The 6,000-nt window shown below is 46.7% G+C and overlaps 1 protein-coding gene across 5 annotated transcripts in view; it reads left to right on the top strand.

Annotated features, from left to right (window-relative positions):
• The first annotated feature begins 1,493 nt into the window (after positions 1-1,493).
• NCOA1 (nuclear receptor coactivator 1) overlaps positions 1,494-6,000 on the top strand; it is a 327,889-nt gene continuing 323,382 nt past the window's right edge. For 2 of the 5 annotated variants that reach the window (XM_081943112.1, XM_081943111.1), the window contains exon 1: positions 1,499-2,036. The gene's annotated coding sequence lies outside the window, so the exon portion shown is untranslated. Of the gene's footprint in view, positions 2,037-6,000 lie in introns of all 5 variants that reach the window. The other 3 variants (XM_081943114.1, XM_081943115.1, XM_081943110.1) reach the window with 3 other exon arrangements.

Here is a 6,000-nt window from a genome sequence, read left to right as displayed (position 1 = left end):
TACCCGCGCGGCCGCATTCTGGACCAGCTGCAGCCTTCGGGTGCATCTCAAGGGGAGCCCCATGTAGAGAGCATTGCAATAGTCCAGGCGGGATGTCACAAGCGCATGGGTGACTGTGTGAAGGGCGTCCCGGTCCAATAGGGGGCGCAATTGGCGCACCAGCCGAACCTGGTGGAACGCCCCCCTTGCCACGGCTGTCACATGGTCGTCCATCGACAGCCGAGCATCCAGGAGGACGCCCAAATTGTGCGCCCGTTCCACAGGGGCCAGTTGTTCGCCCCCGATGGCCAGTGATGGAACCCACTGGTTGAACCGGGGCGCCGGTATCCACAGCCACTCCGTCTTGGAGGGGTTTAGTTTGAGTCTGTTGCTTCCCATCCAGACCCGTACGGCCTCCAGGCACCGGGACATCACTTCGACGTATACAATCACCTTGTAAGAAAAGACAGGAACAACTACTCAGATCCAAAAGGTTTGCTGCACAAGCCAAAACTTGATGGCTTTACAAAAAGCCCAATAGGCTGAGGCATTTCATCGGGAGCTGTTGCTAAATGGAGCCAGATAATAGATAAAAGGCCATTCACAGATAAACCCTTGGTAGCATTAAGCTTCTGTGTTTCACTAAGCACATTGGCGAGTAATGTTGGGTTACATTACAGCCAAAGTGCTCCTTTGCTTCATGCATAAATTGTACAAACCTTTGCACATTTAGTAAAAATTAAGCCACGTTAAGTTCAGCGAGTCGTCATTATTCTTTCAAAGACTCCTGGTAGGATGCAACATGCGTTTAACATATGGGATTTACTTCTAAGTAAACACGTGCACAATTATTCGGCTTGGTTTTACATGCACGGTTTGCTATTTTTCACTTTTTGAAGAATGGCACCGTCAATGCATTCCTCCTTTTAAGGCTGCCAGGTCTCCCGCGGACCCCAACCGCAGCTATTTCAAGAGCAGCAACAGCTTTTCGTGAAGAAATTAGACAGGTGAAGGAATACCCCCGCCCCCGTCAGTTTTGGCGAAACATTTCCTCTGTTCAATCTTACTGGAGAGGCCATTTTATGTTGCAATATAAACAGGGAAAGTGCTTAAGAATACCTACACGCAAAAGCACTCGCTAAAAAAGACAGACTGGAGCCAGCTTTGCTGCTCGGGGACGGGTTTGGGGTGGGTGGAGAAATCGGTAGCCCAACAGACCGCAACTGGAGGGGGGACCGGGCTGGGGCAGGCTGGCAGATGGAGGCGACTGGTGAATGAAGGCTCTGGAAAAGCTCACACATGCCCTGCCTACGCTCCCCCGTCGACGCCTGTGCTGCAAGCGCGGTGCGGCGGCTGATCTCCCGCAGCAGGGCCACCTAGGGAGGCGAGCGCTCCGCGGAGGGGGAGGGGAGGAGGTTAGGGGGCGGCAGCGGCGCTCTTTCGGCCTCCCCGCCGGCTCTCGCTCCGCTCTCCCTCCGGCCACCGCTCGCAGCTCTCCCCAGCTGCCACCATGCCCAAGATGGCGGCGCGCGCCTAAGACGGGGAAGGGGCAAAAATCGCGGCGGCGGCGGCGGCCTCCATTTCTCCCACTCCCCTTTTCTCTCTCTCTCCGCACCCCCGCCGCGGCGGTGCTTACTCGGCCGCTGGGTCCCGCCTCCCGCTCCTCCCCGTCCCCACCCGAGCGAGCCAGCCAGCCAGAGCCGAGGAGGAGCAGCCGGAGGAGCCACCGGAGAGGGACAGTTGCAGCCAGGGGGCCCCGGGTGCCCAGGAGCCCACAGCGGGAGCCGGGGCCCCAGCAGCAGCGCCAGCGCCAAGCGGCCCCTGCAGGAGCTGGGCTCAGACGCCTCGGTCAGCCGCTCCTCCTCCTCCTCCTCCTTTTCACACCGCCCCCAGCGGCCTTGGCCCGGCCTGAGGGAGACGGCTAAGAAGCAGGCAGGCAGGCAGGCAGGCCGGCGGTGGTCCGGGACGAAGGCGGCTGTCAACGCGTCCGCCCGCCCGCCCGCCCCACGGAGGCGACAGGAGGAGAGCCGCCGGGGCAGCTGTCAGGGGGAAAGAAGGTGGGGTTCCAAGCTGGGGTTGCTCTCTTATTTGGGGGAGGGGGGCTGTCTAGGAAGGGGCGGGGCGCAGAGGCGTGCAGAGCGCCTGCAAAACGGGGCGAAGGCGAAGAAGTGCGATTTGGACGGGAGGAGGAGCGGGGGGGATGCAAAGAAGGGGGCGCGGTGCAGGTGGTCTCGGGGAAAAGGTGGGGTGCAACGGCGCCGTTTGAGCTGCGAAGAGCTGCAGGCCCCCCGAAGAGTGACTAGGGGAGGGAGGGGTTTGGAGGTTGGGGAGGGGGCAAGGAAGGGGGCGTGGCGCCGAAGTGGCTGTGGGCTTGGTGGCAAAGGGAATTATATAATTGTGCGTGTGAAGGGCGAGGGGGCAGCAACGTGAGCGGCCCAGAGGAGGCGAGGGTGGAAGGGAAGGGGGAGGAGGCAAGCAGGAGGAGGGGGTCCGGGAAGTAATGTGGATCTAAGGGATAGAAGGGGGATCTTAGCGTGGTAAGTTAAGTGGGGCTTGGAGTCGAGTCTGTGACAAGGAGGCACTGTTCTTCCTGCAGAAAAAGCGATCTGGCTGAAGGATCTAAGGGCAAAGAGCATTTTGGATAGTAGAAAAGGGGTTGCTTGATGAGCAAAGAAGGGTTCCTTTTATTTATAGTTGGATACTGTTGGGCGAATTTACTGGTGTAAAAAATTCCACTCTACCAATGAACCATTCTTCCAAGATACTGCCTATATAGTGAAAATGTGAAATATACACCATCTACCCTTCTGTTTCTCGCCTACCGCAGAAAAGGTTAGGAAGCCTTCACATTTTCCATGCTTGTTGATCCCTAATGAGTTTGCTGGAAAGATCCCCCAAGGTCTAACGAAAGTGCTAGAAACCTCAGTGCAGGTTGGAAGCAAAATATCTTGAATCTATGGAGAAGGCGATGAATGCTTTCCTATGTAGGATACTTGTGTGAGACGAGGTCACTTTGGCAAATGAGGTGTGAAGTTCAGAAAGAGTTTGAGGTGAGCATCAAACTCGTGAGACTTGGTGTATATAACAAGCGTTCTTTTTGTATGGGTTAAAGAAGAATAGGAAGCAGTGTTGAAAGTGACTTATCCCCACCACAAATTAGCAGTGGTGGTGGCACCATCTGGCCTTGAAACAGGAAGGTTTTGCTTTCCTACTGGCAAATTATGGAGAGGAACGTCAATTGTAGTGAGTAGAGTTTTTCATTGCTTTTCCTTTTGGGTGACCCTGACACTCCTTGAAAGCAGAGGTAGTTGCTTGGAGAAGTCATTTGCCTGTCTCTCCAGTAAATGTTAGAGGCAGATAGAGCCACAGATTTATAAGGAATTATATGCTGAACTAGTGGGTTCCTTCGGTGGGGGAGAATTGGGTTAGGTGATCTCCAAGATCCTTTCCACCTTCACATTCTACAATTAATAACGAGCAATGTAACTATAAATCTGTATGCAGAGCAATGCTGCTTTCAATTTGTATCCTTTCAAATTCCATTCCACTGCTTTTTGAATAAGGGATAGAGACTGATTTGCCTGACAATGGCTTTCTTTTCCCCTCCACTGCAGTACATGTCAGGCTCTTAACAGTCAACCTATTTGTGCATTTCTTGTTTTAATAAAATGCAAATGCTACCAGTTGCTATCAAGATTAATAGAATAATAATAAAGCTGCATCCTTGCTCTTTGTCCGATTTGATACTCCATTATGACTATCCTGCTTTGATGCTTGATTGGATTGAGGTGGGGGTGGGGGTGGCATACTTCAAAAAGAAAATTTGGAATGATGATCAATACTGGTATATAGTCAGAGGGAAGTTTAGTCCGAAGCAGTGTGTCTTAACCTAAACAATTTTGATGTGTGAAACTTGTTGTCTGGGGAATTCTGGGAGTTGAAGTCCACATATCTTAAAAATTGGCTGAGTTGAGAAACACTGCTTTAGATTAAAGTTCTCTGTCATTTTGTGACTATCACTGTGGGGGAACAAAAGTGCTTGTTTCTTTTAGGAGGAAAAAAATTGATGTTGCCCATTATTATTGTCTAAAATTAGTTTATTTATACCCCATGTTTGTAAACTATTGGTGCATAACTGCTGGTCTACATGTTTCAGAGGGTTTTGTGAAAAGCAAGTAATGAACTTCAGCTATTCTGCTTGATAGAAATCAAAATGGTAAAGAGGTATCAAGTAGCTTTTGTAGTCATTTGGGTTTGAGATTTTTAAGGGCAAGGGGGAATTAACATAAAGATTTTGGGAAGATGTGGGACATCTGATAGTATTAACGTGACTACCTGGAAATCATGCTCCACTTCTGATGACTAACTGGTTTGGTTTCATGTAAAAGGTTTTTCCCCAACTGTTGACCTTTTTCCACTTTTGGGTTATTAAATGAATGTATTGAATGTGTTTATATTTCAATGTGTTATACCTGAAGCATGATATTACTAGCTTGTTTTACATTTATATTTCTGAATTGCTTGTTTGCATATATAATCTAGTTTCCCAAGTGCATGACCATAATCTTCTCTGTGGGTTACCTGACAGTTTTTAAGCTCATATTTTTAAAAGTGTAAAAATCAGAGGAAATTGAACTATTCAAACATTCCGTTTAACTTAGAAATTGTGATTGAAAGGTGACTTCCTTCCACTGTAGGTTGGAGGAAATGAATCCTGCCATGTGAGATTCTTACAACAGAACTTTCTCATCATTCTCCCCATTACTGGATATTCTGATGATTTTACTAAATTCATGTTGAAAAACAGGAAAGTGTTCTCTGAAGTAAAGTGTGATGAGTTAAAGAATATATACTAATACTTGATTTCAGCCATAGAATAATAGTACAAGTTAATTTTTTAAGAGCCTTTCTGTGGGCCATGCTCTGTTATTCTATTGCTTGCTGTATTTTCTTTCGAAGATGGGGCTACAAAATACAAATATAGGGGAAAAATCAGATTGGATTGGATATTGAATTGGAATATCTAGGCCAGTGTTTCTCAATCAATGTTAGGCAACTTGAAGATGTGTGGACAATTCCCAGAATTCCCCAGCCAGCATGATCTAAATTTATACCATCTTAAACTCCTTCAGATCAGTAACCTATTTTTTCAGTTCAAATTACCCTCTTCATTAGCCTAACATTACAACTCAGTTTGGAAAACGTTTTTTTAATTTATTAAAATTAATGGATCCTAACAGCTGAAGTAAAAAATACAGAAAAGACATATGGAGATAGGCTTGGCATGAACACAATGAATTTGATTTCAGTGAACTGAGACTAGCTTCATTTGTTTTGTGGTTTGTTCACTTTTAAAATAACATAGCATTTAATAATAACAAAACATAGCATAAAATAGCATTTAAAACAACAAATCAAATAATCTATTGTGGATTAATTGTATGTATAAACAATGCCTCTATGGCATAAATCATGTTAGCATGATTTATGAACCTATTCTGTAGGTGAGTCCAAACAAAAAGATAGGAAAAGGAAAATGAGAGTTGTATATAGATTCCCATTGAGATGTATATATAATTTTAAATGACTCAAATCTTAAAACTTAAATTTAAACCATTTAAACATTTGATCTTCAAATACCTCAAAAGTGATTGAAGTAGCATGATTTGAATTTAGAACAGTTTTGAACGGAAAAGATGTTTAACACTATGACCTGCAAACTTTTGTAGCTGGCTCCTAGATTCATAGATCTTGTTAAATCACACTACAGTTTGGTTAGTTTAAGCTCAGGCTTATTGACTATGATTTAAATCAAACCAGCTTAGTAAACTGTTTGTAGTTAAAAACACATGGCTTAGCATGAATTGTCCCCATGTATGATTCAGAAGTGGGTTGCTGCTGGTTTGGCCCAGTTCCGTAGTGGCAGTGGCTGGAGTCATTGCGCGCATGTGTGAGTGCATGCGTGAGCACGAGCGAACCCGTAGTAAACCAATTAGTAACCCACCACTGGTATTATCAGCT

This window comes from Natrix helvetica (assembly GCF_964273705.1).
Source record: "Natrix helvetica genome assembly, chromosome: 2".
NCBI classification, from domain to species: domain Eukaryota; kingdom Metazoa; phylum Chordata; class Lepidosauria; order Squamata; family Natricidae; genus Natrix; species Natrix helvetica.
The sequence above is the reverse complement of the archived record's forward strand: the minus strand, read 5'-3'. Positions and strand labels throughout refer to the sequence as shown.